We start from the raw sequence: 19,655 nt of genomic DNA on the forward strand, positions 1-19,655 counted from the left end.
AGAGTTATGGTGTTTCAGCCTTTGCAAGGAAAATGCAGATTGTATTATTTTCCATCATAAACCTATAGTTTTTGATAGCATCATTCACATTGATTTCTTTCCATGAGCAGTGTCTTGTCCATAATAGTCACTTAATATATTTGGCAAATAGAACTAAATATAAATTCTCTGAGTCAAGGAGCAATCATTAAGGCAAATTCAGGAGAGTCTTTGCCTTTCTTTTTTTAATTCTAGTGACAGTGAGAACAAATACACTGATTCCTAAGAGAAAGAAAGAAAAAAAAAAGTGGGGGAAGGAAAATTATGAAGCCAGAAAGAAAACTAAATCAGATGAGAAGTTCCATGAGAAAATATTTATAGTCAGAATCCTAAGGATTAAAACTTTAAAAGTTCACAAATGGAGAAATGGAATGATAATAGTTCATTATCAGTAATTTCAATGATTTGAGAAAATTATAAGATTACTGTGTATATTAAAGGAAAACTAGAAATTCACAATGAAGCAATATAAAAATAATCTGTATTACAGAGAAACTGTTCTTTGATTAAGACAAAAAATGAGTCAACTAAGTGAATATTGCTAATAAAATTCAGAATTCAAAATGGGGCTGGGTTCTGCAATTTCATCATGGGCACTGAAAAAAACTGACATTATCACATCTATGTGAAATACTTTGGTTCCCATACTCCTTGCAAAGGAGGCATGAGCTAATGGGAAGTGCAATGAATAGACATTTCACTAACAAATTAAAATCTATATAATTTTCAGGAATGCTTCTGAAATATCCCATAAAGATACCATAATATTGTTGGCCAAAGGGAAAAATAAGAATGAACAATAAATTAATCTTTCTAACATGATGTGGTCCTTGGAGCAGAGGAGATTATTAGAAGACTTCTGAAATTTTTTTCTGCCAGATTCTACTGAGGAATAATTTAAGGACTAGAAAACTTCAGTTTTAATCTAGGTTTCCATTAAGTCATTGTGTAACATTGAACCTCACCCTTTTAGATTTCATCTTTGCTAAAATGAACGTGCTACACCAGATAATTCTCCAAATACACTTTTATTATATAACTTTAACCATATAAATTCAAAGATGTGGAAATTACAGTAATCATCCAAGTGATCTGATTAGTGTAGTCTGCCTGTCCAGGTGACCTGGGTAAACATAACTCTTTTTCCTAAATAGAATTTTTAAATGCCTGTGTTAGCCATGTAATTTGTGAAATTATCCTTTTGACTAACTCTGGGTAAATAGCATCAGACACAGAGAAGTTCACCCCTTCAAGAGATTAAGCTTCTGCCTTGCCTGAAATGCTTATAGAAATATTTTTATTTATAAATGTCTGGATTATATGTCCTGTGTTACCTATAGTCTTATCTTTATATTTTCCACAATTTGCTTACTGTTGCCATTGAAACCCACGTGGAAGTAAATATCTTCTACATGAAGCATAATGTGCCCAACACATTCATGATTCTCTCTAAAATAGAAGTTTCACCTATAAAAAATGCCCAAGGGATAAACAATCACCTGTCTTTGCTGAGTTCATTACTAATTTTATGTTTAATAGAGTGACAGAGAACGCAGATGTCTATGAGAGTGACAATCAGTTACTTAAAAAATAAATAGCCATATATAATCACCAGCTATATAATGGAGTTTCAATCATTCAACTAACTTTTTATTTGAACTGTGATTTACAAATAATATACTCCTGAAATAATGTGACTTTATATGGAATAATTAAATGATATATCCACATAGGCTCTTTATTCCCCAGCCCAAGAGAATGTCCTAGTGGAGGTAGGCTGTTACTGGAGCAACCGTGTCAGACCATGTAACAGGCATATATCCTTGTCCAAGATACAGAGATGAGACTGGCGAAGGTGTCTGAGAAAAATGGTCTAGACTCATACTCTTTTTAAAAATTTTTTAAAGTTTATTTATTTGTTTTTGAGAGAGACCATGAATGGGGAAGGAGCAGAGAGAGGGAGAGAGAGAATCTCAAGCAGTCTCCTTGCTAGTGCAGAGCCCAGTGTGGGACTCGATTGCATGAACCATGAGGTCATGACTTGCACAGAAATCAAGAGTTGGATGCCCAATTGACTGAGTCACCTACTTTTTAATGCCCAATAGAAATATAGTGCAAGCCATACACACAATTTTAAATTATCTAGTAGTGAAAGGTAGAAAAAAACAGATGAAATTAATTCTAACAATATTATTTTATTTAAACCAATATATCTAAAACACTATCATTTCAACATGCAATCAATATTTTAAAAATTGAGATATTTTACACTTTTGTATTAAGTATTTGAAACCCCATATGTATTTTATACACAGAGTATATTTCCATTCGGATTAAATATCTATAAACTGCTCAAGAGCCACATGAGCTATTAGATAGCTGTAAAGTGCTCAATAATAGTGACTATAATGAGCAGCAGAGGTCTAGATACCAAAGTCAAGACCACACCTTTGAATTATGTTCCCTAATCATGGAACTATTACACACACACACACACACACACACACACACACATTCTTCCTACCTCTACCACCAAACAAAAATATATTAATTTTTTAAAATTAAAATTAAATTAAAAATTTCTATAGATATAAAAAAATACATAGTCAACTTTGGAAAGATAGATATATTGCTGTTGTTATAGGATCATGAAGTAAATATATCACATTAGTCCCGAACACAAGGTGGATATAGATACAGAAAAGTTTTATGACTTCATTCACTGGCCCAGCCTTACTTCTGATACATAAAGGCAGTGTTATGACCCAGTGTTATTATTTCACTGTGCTGGAGACCCGCTCCAGCTGGTCCAGGGGTACCTGAAGGATGGACGGTGTCAGTGAGAGACAGTGAGAGAGCCACGAGATTCTTTCCGATCACCAGGCAGGCATCTCTGTCCTGTTGGTTTTGGTGTCTTTATTTAAAGGTCCAATGACAACATGAGATCACAAAAAGGACTTTTTACAATGGAAAACTCTTTGTGATAAGGTGTTTTGAAAAGTGTACAAAAACAGGTTTTACAGAAGTATTCTTGCAGAATTACCCCAATCATAGTGAGGTAGAGTAAATCATACAACTACGGAAATAACAGGATGTTTTTAGTGAAAAACAGGATAACATACATATTTGTGCTAAGTTAATAACGCTAAGATTAGGTCACAGGTTACCTATATAGATAGGCTAGGAGTCATTCTGTCTGGCTCACAAGAGGACAAATGTTTTTGAGCTGAGTAATAAGTTGTTTGTGGAAACTTTTTTGACTTGATGCTGAATGTGTAAACACCATGGAGGTCCTAAATGTGTCAGCCTTTGTTTTTGGGTTTATGTTTTAGCTACTCTTATCTATCCTCATCCCAGCCACCAGTGTAAGGGAGGGTGTTTGTGGAAAGTAGACCTTAGGGAAGGGACTGCCATACATCACCAGTTAGAAAAGGTATAAGTATTAACTTAAGTTCCACCCTTATCTGTTCCTAAACTCTAAACTAGACCCATTGTCTCAGGGCCAGACTCAATTGTAACCTTGTGTTCTTAACCCCCTTTGTTATCTAAGTCTTGGATCTACAAGGCCCATAGGAAGAGACTTTTGACAATCATCCACAGTGCTTTCATCTAAAATCTCTTTTGAAGAGGCAGGAATATGCTTTTCCTTATGAGGTATCTGTGTGTGGAGTATTGGTCTGATTTGGAATATTGTGAGGCCTGGTCCATACCAGCAGGCTCATTTCCAACACGAGCCATTAGTGGCAGAAGGAGATACCAGTTTTTTGTTTCTCATGGCAGGAGTTGTGCAAACGCTGCCATTTCCTCGCTGTGACTGTCATCCAGCAAGGCCGGTGTGGCTCCCAGCATCACTCTATAGGAGACAGTAATTTTCCAGCCATCAACTCAGATGTAAAAAAAAAAAAAAAGAGAGAGAGAATTTAATTTTTCTATAATTCATGTTTCTGTTTGTATAATCTCATTATTCTTGAGTCATTTACATCATTAAGTATTTATTGGGCAATTGCTATGTGCTAGATTTTGTTATAAATAATAAGAATGGTTAAAAATTCCCACTCTCCTGGAGTACATACATACTCTAGTGGAAGGGACACAGATAATATGAAATAAATATGTGTAATATATAGTATGCTGTATGACAGAAAATTAATTTTTTCTCTCTGGAATGGATGGCATCAGAAGGCTTACATACATCCAGGCACTTTCTGACAGTGCCTAGAACAGTACCAAGAACATAGTAGGCACTAAACAAAATGTTTTTCAGATGAATAAATAACAATAGGGGCAGTCTCATCCCCACCATTGCCTATCTGCAGAGCATCCACTGAAACATAAACATTATCCCATCTGGATGTCTTCTGTTGTCATCACCCTCCCCTAAATTGGCATCCACTGAGACAACTTCATCCCCATGTACTCCCTGGCTGGCCATAAGGTCCATGTGACCATCAACCACCAAGACCCCAGGACAGCCCTGCATCCTCTTCAGGTCTACTGTCTCTCACTCTATGGCACCTTTCCAGGAGCACATGCATATTTAGGTATTCTCCCATGATTGTTTGAGGTCACAGGATATGACAGGGTGCCTGAGTCGTCTTTAGACAACTCTACCCCCTTTCTCACATATAATGACTCTAGGTTTCTAAATGGAAACTGGAATGGAAATTCATTATTGTTAGTGTATCCACAGATGTAGCTGGGGTCATCTTTTTCTCCCCTTCTCATGAGTTTACCAGGAAGGGAGGGAGTACCAGGGCTCAGATCTTCTTAGAACCCTCAACCATATCTAATTTCTTGCCTCCTCACCCTACCCAGTGAGGATTTGTATCTCATCTTCTGCAGTGATTAAATGGGAAAACTGTTGATAAGTGAATTATCAAATTAAATATTTCAAACTTCTTTAAATAATGCATGAAACTCCTATACAACCAGTCCCATTTAGCTTGGAGAATCTTATGCTTTAGAACATAGTACTGTTTTTCTTTCTGATTTAATGCTTATTTGCAATGGTTGAATTTGTTAATATGCTGAGGATAAATAAGAGAATAAAATCAGCAAAACAGAAAACCACATTAGCTCATACTGCTTTTTCACAAGATGGCAATCCTTTCTATTTCAAGTAACACTGAAGGAAAGAGAAAAACACTACCCAGTTGAATATAGTGACCCGCATAAAAGGAGTACACAAACATCCAGACAATTCTTTCTTAATCTATTTACCATATATGCATTGGCCTATGATGGTTTATTATGTTGTACTCTTGAGTTTATGCACTTTTCCAGTTAAAAATATTAAATAAAGCAATCCAAATATAATAAATAGATATTGGAAACTCTTAGATAATGAGGAAAAATTAAGTTAATAAAACCTTTTGAAAGAAATGAGAGAGCATGTGACAGCTCCAAAGGAATAGGACTCAGGGGATCTTTGCTGTGCCATCAAAGACAAGAGTAGGAACATAACAGAAACGAGGGAGGGATGCACTACAGTTATCATATTTTCCAAGGAGGACTGAAGTGTGCTTCAAAAAGATTGAGGGTATGGACCATAATCCACAGAAAGGGATTACCCAGCATCTTGTCTCACTTTCAGACTCAAAAAGCCATCTGAGCCAACTCTAGGGTCATGATCTTTGCCTTAATAATTATGTCTTTCGGTCCATTTCTTCAGGATACCTCAAATACTACATTTCACCACACTCACTCATACCAAGCAAGCTTAATGTTTTTATTTCAAAATAAATTGTCATGCTTAGCTATATTTACTGTAATATTACTGTATTTATTTGGAATCTAAGTAAGATGCTTCAAGTAAGTAAATGTGGTAGGATTTTATTTCTTTTTCAAGTGTATTTTTTATAAAACCAAATAGGATTCAAGTTCCACCCCAATGCTATGTTTACAGCATGAAATTCTAAAATATAGTTAAATAACACACATACTATATTATGGGTTTAAAATCCCAATATATTTTTAATAATTTCAATTGTTTTCTGCACTTTCCCTTTAATTCTGTCCTGTTGTATTATTAAGTCATTTGTCAGTCTGAAGTACTATTACACAGGAAAGCTGTGTTGTTTAAATAAGAATTACCTCATGCAGCTCCTCTGGAAAACAGGTTGGAGGTTCCTCAAAAATTTAACAGTAGAAGTCCCCTATGACCCAGCAGTAGCACTGCTAGGAAGTTACCCAAAGGACACAGGAGTGTTGATGCATAGGGGCACATGTACCCCAATGCTCATAGCAGCACTCCCAACAATAGCCAAAACATGGAATGAGCCTAAGTATCCATCAACGGATGAATGGATCAAGAAGATGTGGTTTATCTATACAGTGGAATACTGCATGGCAATGAGAAAGAATGAAATCTGGCCATGTGTAGCAATGTGGATGGAACTCAGGGGTGTTATGCTGAGTGAAATAAGTCAGGCAGAGAAGGACAGATACCATATGTTTTCACTTATAAGTGGAGGAGAAACTTAACAGAGGACCATGGGGGAGGAGAAGGGGAAAAATAGCTGGGGAGAGGGAGGGAGGCAAACCATGAGAGACTCTTGAATAGTGAAAACAAACTGAGGGCTGATGGGGGTGGGGGTGATGGGCATGGAGGAGGGCACTTGTTGGGATAAGCACTGGGTGTTATATGGAAACCTACTTGACAATAAACTGTGAAAGAAAAAAACTTTTTAATAAAAATAATAATAATAATAATAATTACCTTAGGAAATTCACTTTGTATCAGTAGGACACATGGAATATAGGCCTCAAATGCTGGGTGTAGAATATTGAGAATATATTCTTACCAATCTTTGTCCCTTTATCTTTATATCTACTCTGAAATGAGTCCCTAACTTCTCGATGATGAAGAGATACAAAAACATTTCCTAAAGTCTCCATGTTGTTGAGATGATAAAAATGGTACTTGACCATTCAATGTCTGGGGTACAGAGAGAGGATGTAAAATAGGAAAGAAGAATGGGTAGGGGAAAGTAATAGTCACGGAATGAGAATAATAAGAAAAAAAACTGCAACAGTAATAAAAGAGATTGCCACTGCTGTATAGCCAGAGTTGTTATCTACTTGAAGTATCAGCACACTGGGAGAAATGGGAAACAATGGTGACTCACATCATGTAAGCAATCTATGAGCTAGCATGTGAATATCATGTTAGAGTTTACAGAGTTCATTTGACATTGTTTCTTATAATCCTTCCTTAGTTAGATAATACTATCATCATTTCCAATTTACTGATGAGGATACTTGGTGAAGTTCACACAGGTCACACATGTCAAACCCACATCCATGGAGTCCAATCCATTTGCCTTCCGTCGTCACTCTACTGTCAAATGGAAATCAGTTGATCAAGTAGTAATCCCCCTCTATTCAGAGTTACAGGGACACTACAGGAAAGCAAACAATATCTGAAGTCTAGGAATTTTAATGGTGACCGGCTTGGTCATTTTTCCCCAAAATCCCATCTCTGCTAAGAAACTCTTTGTTATTTCCTTCATTCCAAACAAAACAGTATTCTTTCAACTCAGAATTTTTTTTAAACCTCAAATTATAACTGAAGAACTCCATCAGTGGAAAATAAAAGATATATTCCTAAAATATTGGCTATCCTTTCTACTTAATGACAGATCTACAAATATGTTTGCTACTTCAGTTTCTGCAGTTAATTCAGCTTTTTACTTTTCATCCAGATATTTGGTATTGGCAAGGTCTACACATAAAAAAAAACCAGTTGATTCAGCCAATCCAGTAGCAAAAATAAGAAGTCACATCGGTCATGAGTCATGCACACGAAATCATAACTAATGAGAATTTTACTAATCAACCAATTGTCAAGAGCCTTGAAAATGCAGCCTAATCAGCACACAGCAAAGTTCCTATATCATAGATGCACTTGCCTATTTCAAAGAATTCTATAGCAATTGTAGGAAAGAGAAGTCTATTTTTGAACTCTAGCATGTATTGGAAAAAAATCCAGAATGATTAAGTCTTCTGGCATGTATTTTAGCTATTACAGCTGTTTGCAATATATATGTGCTACATCTATATTTGAAATCTCTGCTGTTGCCATTCACCATCTGCCCAAAGATGGGTGAAAATGCCTATGTTTTTTGTTCATTGCTTATGAAACTGCACATAGCAATTTGCCAAACCTTTATTATTTTTCCTAGTCTTTTTCAAGCATCTAATCAATATCCTAGAAATGTTGAAGCAAAAACTAAAGTCTCATAAAGCCACAAATGTAACTTGCCTTTTAAATTCGAAGGGTAGAACAGTTCTTACAGCAAGTTTAGCTATCTAATTATTATTAACTATTTAATAATATCCTAATTATCCCTTATTATCAGAAAACTGATCCAAAATCTCTAGAACATAGTGGAAAAAGGAATGTAGAAACACTAAATATACAAAATCCTAAAGTGACAGAAGTCCCATGTTCATTAGCACTTTTCTAAGACAAAATTCCCACACTATTATTTCTCCAATATCTAGACTTTAGTGAATATAGGAGATTAAGATAGAAAGGGAAGGGCAATAGCACAAAAACAGACACTCAGAACAATGGAATCGGATAGATAACCCAGTAATGGGCCCACAAACATATGGTCAAGTAATCTTTGACAAAGCAGGAAAGAATATCCAATGGAATAAAGACAATCTCTTCAGCAAATGGTGCTGGGAAAACTGGACAGCAATGTGCAGAAAAGTGAATCTGGACCACTTCCTTACACCATCACAAAAATAAACTCTTAATGGATGAAAGACCTAAACGTCAGGAAGCCATCAAAATCCTAGAGGAGAAAGAAGGCAGAAATCTCTTTGACCTTGGCCACAGCAACTTCTTACTCAACACGTCTCCGGAGGCAAGGGAAACCAAAGCAAAAGTGAACTGTTGGGATCTCATCAAAATAAAAATCTTCTGCACAGAGAAGGAAACAATCAGCAAAACTAAAAGGCAACCAATGAAATGGTATAAAATATTTGCAAATATTATATCAGATAAAGGGTTAGTATCCAAAATCTATAAGGAACTTATCAAACTCAACAGCCAAAAAGCAAATAATCCAGAGAAGAAATGGGCAAAATACATGAATAGACACTTCTCCAAAGAAGACATCCAGATAGCCAACCAACAATGAAAAAATGCTCAACATCACTCACCATCGGGGAATTACAAGTCAAAACCACCATGAGATATCACCTCACACCAGCCAGAATGGCTAATATTAACAACTCAAGCAACAACAGATGTTGGTGGGATGCAGAGAAAGAGGATGTCTTTTGCACTGCTGGTAGGATCGCAAACTGGTGCAGACATTGGAAAACAGTATGGAGGTTCCTCAAAAAAACAAAAATAGAACTACCCTATGACCCAGCAATTGCACAACTAGGTATTTATCCAAGGGATACAGGTGTGCTGTTTCAAAGGGGCACATGCACCCCAATGTGTATAGCAGCACTGTTGACAATAGCCAAAGTATGGAAAGAGCCCAAATGTCTGTTGACAGATGAATGGATAAAGTATATATATATATACATATACTTTATATGTATATAAATATATATATACTTTACATATATATACATATATACACACTATATATGTGTGTGTATACATACATACAATGGAGTATTACTTGGCAATCAAAACAAATGAAACCTTTCCATTTGCAACTACATGGATGGAACTAGAGGATATTATGCTAAGCGAAATTCATCAGTCGAGAAACACAAATACCAAATGACTTCACTAATATGAAGAATTTAATATACAAAACAGATGAACAAAAGGGAAGGGAAGCAAAAAATAATATTAAAGAAAGGAGGGAGACAAAACATAATAGATTCTTAACTACAGAGAACAAAATGAGGGCTGCTGGAGAGTTTGGGGGGGGGGTGGGCTAAATGGGTGAGGGGCATTGGGAAGGATACTGTTAGGATGAGCACTGGGTGTTATATATACGGGATGAATCACTGGAATCTACTCCTGAAATCATTATTGCACTACATGCTAACTAACTGGGATGTAAATTAAACAAAATAATAATAATAAAAAATAAAGTCACATAAGTTATAGTAAGTACCTAAAGAAAAAAAAATTTACAGGTAATTATGTCAAAATACTGCAACAAACAGTTATGATTACTAAGAACTTAACTCTTCTTTCAAATATAAGCAATCTTTTCAAAAGTTATTTAAGAGGATATAAAAAGCATTTTTATGTCAAAAATTAAGTGCTAATCAAGAATTAAATAACATGGTAATTTATAGATAGAGATTAAAATTATAAATTAGGCTTTATGTATATTATTCTTGAGACAATATGTAGTAAAAGATTTATAACACACACACACACACATACACACACACACACAAAGAAAGAAAGGGCAAACAAACTGAGGGTTGCTGGAGGGGAGGTGGGTGGGGGATGGGCTACTTGGGTGATGAGCATTAAGGAGGGCACTTGTGATGAGCACTGAGTATTACCTGTGATGAATCACTAAATTCTACTACTGAGACCAATACTACACTATATATTAACTAACTGGGATGTAAATTTTATTTAAATTTTATTGAATTTAAATAAAATCTTGGAAGAAAAAAAAGAAAGGGAGTGGTATTGTTCTAGAGGAATATATAATGATACAATGCAATATGGACAACCCACGATACTTCAGCAAAAAGAGAGACTGAAAAGTTGAAAAAGATACTATGAATCTGTGGAGTACTATAACCCAATATAATAGTAAATGCTTATAAGAATGTTCCTAAATCATTTCTAAAGCCATTATATTCAAGGCCACTATGTAAAAATGAAAAAAACAAATGATTTTAATGTAAGTTTATTTCCCTCTGTATTGTTCAAAATTTATAACTTGGGGAATTTAAAGGTTAAGCTCCAGTTACTAGTAAAGTTTATTCACTTATGTAAAAATTGTGCACTCAAGGTATAATTTTAAAGTCACTTCTATAATATAATAATTATGTAAAATAACCTGTTATGTCATTAACATCTATAATTTAAAACCATGTAGACTAAATAAGAGTCCAAAATTCTAATATCAAGAATTCTTCCTAAAATAAAAAAATAAAAACTCCCCTACCCAGGATCTAAAACAAAGTTCTAAAAAAAGATGGCTCATATGTACTTTACACACAAATCATAGCTTTATGAGAAAATTGAATATGACTGATATTTAAAAATTAAAATTTTTACCACATAGCTTATGTCTCTGTCCAATTGGTTTTTTTAACACCTAACCTTTAATCAAAGAAGAGTGCTTGTCACTACATTAAAAAGCAGAAAACAAAAAGCAAAAAGCATATACAATTACGTATTCAAAGCAAAAATGAAATTTTTGTGATAAATATTGTCTAGGTACAATTTTTTCTGAATAAATGTGGCAACAGCATAATTGCTCTGCAACATCTGAAGTTGATTCTATGTCTTCAGAAATACTTTTTTTTCACAGCGGATGAATCATTCTTGAGAACCACTGGGAGACTGGTCAGTAATCCATTCTTAAATTTATTCTGTAAATATTATCCTCTATTTTTTTAATTTTTAAAGTTTATTTACTGATTTGAGAGAGAGAGAGAGAGAAAGAAAGCAAGCAGGGGAGGAGCAGAGAGAGTGGGAGAGAGAGAGAATCATAAGCAGGCTCTGCTCTGTCAGCACAGAGCCCGATGCGGGGCTCGAACTCATGACCTGAGCCAAAATGAAGAGCCAGACACTCAACCAATTGAAAAGAAATGCCAAGACTTGCAGCTAAGGACTCAATATGTTTCAGTTTAATTTTGTTAAGTAGACAAGCCCCTTCTTACCCAAGAATTATAATCATAGTCCTAACTTCCACCTAGCCTACATTCAGAGATATAGTTACATCTTCCAGTAGAAGACAATCAACACTACAGACACGTTTTTCTTCCCTGACAATTTTGTAACAGTAGAAGGGCTTACTTGGCAATGAGTTTACTGAGAGCTGTATCTCTCTGATAAAATATGTTAAAACTTGTCCTCCTTTTAACTTCTGCTTAGAGCCTTGTGTTGCCTTCCCCACCACCTGAGTCCAGCATCTTCTTGAACAATTTCCAGATGGCTGTAGCCATACCAAAGCCAGGGTGTTTTCATTCGTTTGGATACCAGTATTTATGGATCTCTAACTACCTAACTTCATTTTTTTTCTTTTATTTATTTTTTAAACTTCTAACTGAGGCCAGTATAAGATCCCAGAGGCTGATCTGCAAATCAAGCTATTTGTCTTTGTGTGTGAGACCCTGTGTTCAGGATCAGGTGACTTTTCTAAGAGAAATAATGGGAGTGGGGAGGGGTTAGTTACATTTTTTTTTAACCCAACTTGTAAAAAAATCCTATTTTTTATATTTTTGTGTTTGTTTTCCTATTAACATTTCTTTTTATCCTTCAATTTTTACTGAATTTTCTCCTGACTTAAAAAGCTTGTTTCTAATCTGGGAATTTGAAATCTTGGTAGTTAATGTTATGCCATTTTTTTTCCAAAGAGTTCCAACCACTTTAATACCAGAACATGGTAAAAATTTGCAGCCGTTTCAAGCAGCTGGTGGGCTTTTTATATATCATCATTAACTGGTACCATTCAGTGTTCTGAGAGGTGAATGTAAACTGTAAAAAGTATAGGTTTTTTTTTTAAAAAATAACAATATTTTGGGAGGGCCCCCTCACCCTGCCCTCCTCTGCTCACACTCTGTCTCTCTCTCTCTCTCTGTCTCTCTCTCTCAGAAATAAATAAACATTAAAAAATTAAAAATAATTTTTAAAAGAGAAAGTTAAAACACTACATTATATATGTGTGATATATATAATATACATAATATATATATCACACATATATACACACAATATATACACACACACACACACATATATATATATATTTTTTTAGTGTGCATCAAGTAAAGTTAATAAAGAGTTTAGTTTCACATATATTCTTGTTGGGTCTTATAAGATAACAAATGTAAAAGATTTGAGTCTCTCCTTTACAATAACCCAATGCTTATTACAAGCCTCTATGTCACTTAGCATATGATATGAGGATGTTTGGCACAGTGAAGGCTTCACTGAAATGGTGACATAAATCTTCACTGAACCAAAATGAAACAAATTGTAACATAAACGTAAACAGATCGATGATGATAATATAGGATAATAACAGGTTAAATAGAGGTCAAACAGATTGTTACGAGAAAATAGAGGATGTAGCAGCTAGTGCTGAATGGGGAGTTAAGCTTTCATCAAAGAAGTTGCATTTGAACACATTCATAAAACATTTATTTAGAACCCCATAGGAATTCTTTTTAACTCTGTAAAATATGACTTTAGCTGACTGTGTGGGGATTTCTTTCACTTTTCTCCCTTAGCGTTCCTGAGTATTATTATGAACTGCTTTTGAGTTTGTAGCTTTACTTGCTATAGCCAGAATCATAATTATCATTTTAACCAAGACACTGTGCAGTGAGAGAGTCTAAGGAGCAAGATGAGCTCAAGAGAAGCCTCTGCGTCTATAATAGTTGTTACAAAGCTTTTGCCCATTATACTTCCACAGAGCCTGCTCACTTTTTATGCTCTCTGCTGACTACAGATTACACGCAAATCTCATCACTGACTATACAGAACTCATCAAGGCACTGCCATTGCTTGGATTAAAATCCAAACTTCTGAACAGGGCTTAAACACCCAGTGATGAAATGGCACTTGTCTCTCCCTACACCCTCTTTGCTTACATCTCCCAGTTTATAAAACTCCAGAAATAACTTTCTTTCTGTTTCCTTTTCCCTCTCCCTGTCACATTTTCCTTTTCAGAAATATTCTAGAGCAGTCAGTCAATAGCCCTAGAGCCAAATTATCTGGTCGAAAACTTCATCTTACCACTCCCTAGAAGTGGAACCTATAAACATTTTATATAAACATTCCAGGGCTCAGTTTGTCCTTTCATACAATGGAATTTCATATGATTGTTGTGAGGATTAAATGAGGAAATATATGTAAAGTACTTAAACCTTTACCTGTCTACATACATAAGCACTTTATAGAGGTTAGCTGTCGTGATCATTTTATTTAAGAAGGTAATCAAAAATATTTATTGATTGAATGAATCTGATTACTAGTTAGGAAAAGAGCATGGGTTTGGGGGGCTAACAAATCTGGATTTCAATCCTAGTTTGCATTCCCTTCTCACCTCTGTCATACACACACACACACAGAAAACCAAAAGCATAAACATCTGAGGCTATTTAAAAGAGTTAGGTGTCCTTCATTACCTCTTAAGAACCCAAACATGTCAATGAAATATAAGGAAGTGGTCATTGTGATCAAAAGTTGCATTATTTGGGGTGCCTGAGTGGCTCGTTAAGCAACTGACTCTTGGTTTCAGCTAAGGTCATGATCTCATCATTTGTGAGTTTGAGGCCTGTATCGTTATCTTCGCTGGCAGTGCAGAGCCTGCTTGGGATTCTCTCTCTCCGTCTCCCTCTGCCCCTCCCTTGTTCATGCAGTCTCTCTCCCTCTCAAAAGTAATAAACTCAAAAAAAAGTTCCATTACATTCTGTATCCTAAGAGTAAGAAGGCATAGGAATGTATAACATATTTTGGAACTCCATAGAAATGAGTTTTAAATGAATACATTTCAGAACATAAAGCAGTCGTGTTCTATTCACACAGAACATTTCTGTCACCTTCTCTGCCATGCAGCCTTCCATGAATTGTCAGACCTTCTCTACACTTCCGCTGCACAGTCACCACAGCACTTACCATGTTTTATACATTCACAGTGCCTTTTCCCTCTCCTCAATCCATCCTCTAGCCTCTCCAATCTGGCTTCTAACCAAACCTGTCCACCAGATCTGGTATTGGTAAATTTATCAATCTCTACAAATTGCTGAATCCAATGGAGTCAATATCCCATCCTTACCTTAGACCTCCCAGATGGATTTCTAGATTTTAACTCTCCAACTTCTTGACTCTTTTCTTCTCACCATACTCCCCAGGGTTTCCCCAAACGACCTGACTTTTTTTTTCCTTTTGTTCAGCTCTCTGTTCATAACATGCAAAAAAAGCCTCCTCAGAATTTGTCTTTGGCTCTCTTCTTTCCTCTCTTTGTATGCCCTCCTGGGGTGATCTCATTAATTTCTATGTTGCAAAAGACCATGAATATGTTAATGGTTTCCAAATTTGTATCTTGAGGCCAACCAATAAGTCTGTTAGCTACATCAAAAACATGGCAAATCTACCATGTCCAAAAGCAAACTCTTGATTCCTTCCCCCAGAAATGTACTCCTGATCTAGGCTCCCCTTTACACAAATGGTATCAGTATTCCTCTGTTGCTTATTCCAGAAACCTAGAAGGCATTCTTGATTCTTCAGCATTCCCTTCATTTTCCCACCTTACACCACACTCAACAACTGCTATAAATTCTATCTCAAAGATATTTCTCTAATCCAATTATTCTCTATCTTCATTTCCACAATCATTCTAGCTCAAGACAAAATCATGTCTCACTAGAATTACTATGATAATCTTCTTTTTAAATATTTTAAGCAGTTTTATCAAGTATAATTGATACACTAACATACTGTACAAATTTAATGTTTATAATTTGATCTATATGCTCTTACCTTTGAATCCTTCCTATCCATTCTCCACACTACAGTCAGGGTGATTTTAATGTGTATTTTAAGTTTACCTGGAATTTCCTTACTGATGCTTTCTTCATACTAATGAAGTAACTATGACATTACACTTTTTTCTTGTTATTTCCATTTTTATTCTTGAAATATCTACATTATTTCTAAATATTCATAATACATTCACAGTTTTCCTTAGAGGTCATTAAAATACTGATTGAATTAGTAGTGATATTTCAAATTAAGCTTCCCAAAAGAAACTCTGATTTAGATTTAATAAGACAGCTATAATTTTACCTTCCAAAAATAGAATCCAATCATGGTTGCTAAGATATAACAAAGCATTTTGTTTATTTATATTGGATGAGTTAACATAAAGGAAGTATAATGACATATTTTTTCTCCTACTAAGTTCTTACCTTTTTTAAATTTTTTTAAATTTTTTTTTACTTTATTTCTAAGAGAGAGAGAGGGAGAGAGAGAGACAGCATGAGCAGGGCAGGGTCAGAGAGAGAGGGAGACACAGAATCCGAAGCAGGCTCCAGGCTCTGAGCTAGCTGTCAGCACAGAGCCCGACACGGGGCTCAAAACCCACAAACTGTGAGATCATGACCTGAGCCGAATCTGACGCTCAACCAACTGAGTCACCCAGGCGCCCCTCTCCTACTAAGTTCTAAATAACTTTTTAATGTTTAAGTAAAAGACACATTTAGAAATAAATATTCTTATAATATGAATTATTATTGAAAGATGGTCTTTTCCTTTCTCTTTGAACACCACATATTTTGGCTCATATGAAACCAACATATTAAAAAAATCAGGTTAACTAATAGCAGCATTTGTGGTACATTATTTTATTAAAAAGATAAAGGCAGTTATTTTGGTTTCTGACAGGCTCTGACTATTTATATGACACTTATGAAAGATAAGGATGATTCTGACTGAGCAGCACATTGTTATGAGTGTGCATAAAAGTCTATAAGACTCCTTTCAAACATACATACACCTGAATACAAAACATAAATGGATAAATCAAGGAGGAAAATAAATCATTCAAATTATTTGACATTTCACGGAAATAAAATTGTAACTTTATTCTCTGACTATTTTATTGCTTGATACAAGAATTGTGTTTAGTAGATACAGTGAAATGGAAATAGTAACCTGAGGCAATATAAAGAAAATTATTTTACTTCTGCACACTCTAAAAATGCTTAATCAATGTTTGCTATAAATCATATACAGACATCATTGTCATGTATTTACAAAGTAACTTGTAAATTACCTAAATAATTTCAAGCAAATGGCACTTGCATATTCTTCATCTGACTTATCTGTGTTAACCAATCATATTTACCAAATTTATCAAATATTTGCTTGGTTTTCCCATTCTCTGTACACATGGTAACAAGTACAGAAGATAACTGTAATAATGGTTGTTCAGAAGTCACTTACTTGTCTATGTTAGTTTAAGCAGCATGGTGTGACCTTGTGGAAGTAAAGTAAGGGTTAATCAAAATGGTGGCAATTTCAAGAGATTAGATTACAGCTTTGAGGGGGAAAAAAGGCTGAAATTCTACTTACTAACATGGTAAACAGAAAATCAAGGGCAGAATGAGTTGTCAGTGACCATATAATTTATCATTCAAACCAAAACAATGCTAAAAATGAAAGAAGATTGTTAGCAATTATATCAAGACAACAGAAATAAAGTGAGACTTTCCCACACAACACAACATGTAAGGTCACCCTAGGATAGTTTACCCTAAGGAGATAGAAAGTCAAGATCAAGACAAGAATATTAAAGGACAAATGAGTATTTCTAAACTGCTGTCAGGTAACAGAGACCTAAATGATGGTCTCTAATGATAAATGGACAGGTGATGCCACTCTGTAGTGAGGTTGCCAGATAATATATGAGACTCCAGTTAAAACTGAATTTCAGGTAATTGGCAAACAATTTCTTATGTCTCAAGCAGTATTGCATGTCTTGGGAAATATTTGGGACATATTTTATACTTTAAAAAATCTCACTTACTTAAAATTCAGGTTTAATTGTGATGGTTGTATTTTTATTTGCTAAATTTGACAAGCCTATTGAAGGTCCAAGGTCTATGTTCCTAGATAACTTTCTAGACATGTAGAGATCACCCAGTGGGCTAGTGTAGCTCTAAACTCTAAACAAGATTCCTTGCAAAAACTTCATTTTTCCCCTCAAATTGGCTTAATTACTTGGTAAAATAGGGGGGACCCTCTGAAGTGCTTAGCAGAAGTCTCAGAGTCTAGAGGCTGCTGTCAAAGTGTAGTTGTATAGTACATATCTGGGGACAGACTGATGGATCCGTTCTGAGCCAGTATAAGGATTGCAGAGGAAAAGAACAATTTGTAAGGGCACTGAATGCATAGGAATAAAACTCAATGGAAGAAGGCCAAGGCAAGAGCCAATACAAACTGATGGGCTAAATGGGTCAGGACTGAGTCTCCAAGTTCATTCAAGCAATAAGAGCCCCCCTTCACACAGTCCTGCCTTCTGGTTTTGAGCTTTGACTCTGTTCCTATCTTGGGACCTGCCACTTTCTGGGCTCTTACTGCTTGAATAAGGAGGGGAGAGATAGAGGCAAGGACAGGTTAGGAATGAGCAGGGAGGGAACATATAGGTCAAGGTTATGTCCTTTATTAGGATTAGAATATCTAAAACTTACTTATATCCATGGCTGAATGTCATTCAATCTTTCTGAATGGTCTTTACCTATATTCCATTCAATATACCATGGTTAGAATTTTTATAAAAGGAATGGCCAACTTGAATAGTAATAATAATGTCAATAATAATAGTTGTAATAGCTAACTGGTATTAAGCTCTTACTATGAACCAGAAATAAATGAAGATTTCTCTTGGATTAATTTATTTAATTATCATAAGTTTATGATGTACCATGGTTATCTTAACTTTACCTTACTATAAATTATCTTCAGCCATTCTAGGTAGGTTTGTACACCAGGACAAAGATGAAAACCACAAAAGGTGACGAACATCTGTAAGACCACTATGCACTGCCCACTTCTCTGCCATCCAGACTGCCTGGAGGCCCACTAACTAGGTTGGAATTTCTCTGTGTTCCATTGCATCCCAGCAGTATAACTCTGGGCAAGTTCGTTCATCACTCTAAGTCTTCATTTCATTCTATCTAGAAAATGTTACAGCGTTCTAAAAGTGAAATGAGAGAATATGTGTAAAAGGTTTAGCACAATACCTGCCATACAATAAGTATCCAATAAGTAACAAATGCTATAATTTAGGAAAGACTTGATATTGAAAGAGAGAAAAGAAACAAAATTTCTTCTTACTGTAGTTTTTACATTGGTTGTTTTTCACCATTGTTTTCTATTTCAATATTATATGAGATTTAATTTATGGGTTCCCAGAGATTTTCTCCTTTGCACTTTCAATCTGTACCCTCTGATAATTGTTCAGTGGAAGGTCCTCACTACCGCCATATCAGAAGCCAGACTAGAGTACCTAAAACTGGCTTTTGGCCTGGCCTGAATCATCCCCTCACTTCCTAGCAAAGCAGCTACAATGTTCAAGTCCAAGCTGAATGAATCCAAGCAGGATTTTCTCTTGCCCCATTTCTGGGCTCAACTGAAGAGCCATAACACATGGCATTAAATCTCTCTGACTTCCCAAGGAGGGTGTAAAACTAATTTGTAAGTGTAAGAAAGGGCACCTGGGTGACGCAGTCAGTTAAGCATATGACTTCAGCTCATGTCATGATCTCATAGTTCATGAGTCCAAGCCCCACATCAGACTCAGTGCTGACAGCTCAGAGCCTGGAGCTGCTTCCAATTCTGTGTCTCCCTCTCTCTCTCTGCCCCTCCCCTACTAGCTCTCTGTCTCTTTCAAAAATGAATAAATGTTAAAAAAATTTTTTAAATGAAGTAT

At 35.5% G+C, this 19,655-nt stretch overlaps 1 long non-coding RNA gene across 1 annotated transcript in view; it reads right to left on the reverse strand.

Moving 5' to 3' along the window:
• Positions 1-3,834: 3,834 nt before the first annotated feature.
• The window catches only part of LOC120225608, a 113,637-nt gene continuing 97,816 nt past the window's right edge, over positions 3,835-19,655 (reverse strand). The window contains exon 3 of the long non-coding RNA XR_005526838.1: positions 3,835-3,923. This is a non-coding gene — a long non-coding RNA (uncharacterized LOC120225608). The remainder of the gene's footprint in view (positions 3,924-19,655) is intronic.

Source organism: Hyaena hyaena, unplaced genomic scaffold (assembly GCF_003009895.1).
Source record: "Hyaena hyaena isolate Hyena2069 unplaced genomic scaffold, ASM300989v1 scaffold_1441, whole genome shotgun sequence".
Classification (NCBI taxonomy): Eukaryota; Metazoa; Chordata; class Mammalia; order Carnivora; family Hyaenidae; genus Hyaena; species Hyaena hyaena.